A 2347-nucleotide genomic window follows, 5' to 3' on the forward strand; every position below is an offset into this window, starting at 1 on the left:
GCCTCACGTCACCAAGCTCATACAAAATTCCTTTATTTTGCTACAGCACAACCACGTCATGTTGGCAATTGACAAACATGCATTATGTAATTGCCATTCTGTTCTTTGCTTTAAAAAACATGAATATTTAAGTGCCATCTAATTTGTAGAAGCCGATCGTCTGAATGGTAATTGCCAAACGACCACTGTCATTTAATTTTTCTTCTCCTCCATGATTTAAGTACCTAAAAGTAAAAACAATAGAATTTAGCATATCAATTAACTTTTACTTTCATTGCAAGTGTTAATAACTTAGTGACAAATAAATAACAAACATTGTTGGACACAAGGTAATTGAAAAGCAATTGGAAAAATCAAATTGACAGACAGGAAGCAGGAAATTGAATATGTGGAATTCACAAAAACAAGTTGAGAAAGTTAAACATACTCTTAACAAATCAATCAAATAGACAAGAATTTACTTAGCACACAGTTGGATTAATGGAACATAAAAACAAAATGATGCGTATTATGCAAACATGAAATGCAGTTGGATTTACAAATATCCAATTAGTAGACATGAAGCAGGTAATTGAATATGTGACATCTAATTGTATCAATGGAATGCACTGCATGTGAAACAAAATAACAAATACATGTAATTGTATCAAAGACAATTGCCAAACAGGATTTCGGTAATTGCATCACTAAAATCTAATTGCATTAGCGGACTGCACCAAAACATGCTTCCAAGCACACACAAAAATAACGCCAATAATCAATCAAATGAGCTGATAATAATCATCATATCACCATCTAATATAGCTATTGTACCTTTTGGGATAGACGTGACAACAATGTGTATCGCGAAATCTGATGGGTTGCGCTTTTTGGGTCAGTATGCCCTCACGTCAAACAATTAGTGATCTGCATGGGTATGCATCCCTTCACATTAAACAAGGGCTGCGAAGTTGTCGTTATGTCTTCATTGTGTGTTATGGTCACTATATCTTGCGCCTACTCAAAGAGAAACAAGGGCATCAGAAAAGGCCCTCCAACCCATTTAAAGATATAAATTTCGAAAATAAAACCCATTTCTAGTTAATTGACAAATACTGACAACAATAAACTGAGAGAAGAGTTGGTTCCAAAAACACAATCCAAAACTACTCAGATATTCAACCCAAAGAAGATAACTAAAATCCAATTATCACAGGTCAAGCCCAAAAGATAAATATTGGCTGCTTATTCATGAAATTATAAACCAAATTTGAAATTTGAAATACAACTGAAAAATTCAAACATAACATCATTTTAAACAGTAGTGTATCTCCTCATCAACATATGTATGTGCTGTGTGCAAAAGTTCTCAACTTCTCATAATTTCTCTGGGCATATATGAAGTAAATCCTACAAAATTCTCACCCAATAACAAGGATTTTTCTTTTTCGATAACATAATTCAATTCTCACCATGTCGCACAATTCAATTAAGTGCGTCAAAGGTTGGCCATTTTTTTTACAATGACTTGAAGTCTCAAAAATTAGTGCTTCGGTGTGACCATGAAAAAGAATATTAAAGTCCAAAGTGGTTTAAGAAGATGAATAAAATAAAGTCTCAACCTTTTGGTATGAGAGAAGCAGAATGAACCCAGAGACGTAGCGCTTGACGAGAGAGAGAGAGAGAGAGAGGTTTTGAGAGGGCTAGCCAGCGAGAGTGGTTTTGAGAGGGCTAGCCAAGAAGAAGAGGCAAAAGAGGGAAATTTTCAGAGCGCTAGCCAGTGAAGGAGAGAGCGAGAGAGGGGGTAAAGAGCAGGTGAAGCTCGCCATCATCGTCCTCATCAGTGGTTGCTTGTTGGATGCTAGAAGAAGATGAAGGAAGTGAAAGAGGGGGCTCAGTTTTTTACGGGTTGGGGATTTTCCTTCAACATGCTAAGAAGGTTTTCAAGTTATATCATTTAATGGTGTAGATCTGTCCTTGTTGTTTTGCCTAAATCTAACGGTCAATATCTATTGGTGCATGGATGCGCCAGGTGCATGGATGCGCCAGGTGCATCGTAGAATCTTTGTATTTTCAGACCCATAAAGTGCTAAATAGTGAACTAAATAATGTTGATTAAAGTTGCTTTTTTGGAGAACTGAACCGTTAATTCCTTTTTTATTTCTTTATGCCATCTTTTTTATTTCTTTTTGTCACTTTGTTTATGCATTGCTTTTTTACTGAATAAGAAAATGTGTTTTGTTTGATTTACTTGTTTTACATGCTTGAATCAATGTGACTCCTCTTTAAATTGATAGGACATGTGCGGATTGTATGGGTTTAATGGTGTCGGGGGACTTTTTTATTCCAGCAGCTACAGATAAGCCTG

Source organism: Prunus avium, chromosome 2 (genome assembly GCF_965620075.1).
Source record: "Prunus avium chromosome 2, drPruAviu1.hap1.1, whole genome shotgun sequence".
NCBI classification, from domain to species: Eukaryota; Viridiplantae; Streptophyta; class Magnoliopsida; order Rosales; family Rosaceae; genus Prunus; species Prunus avium.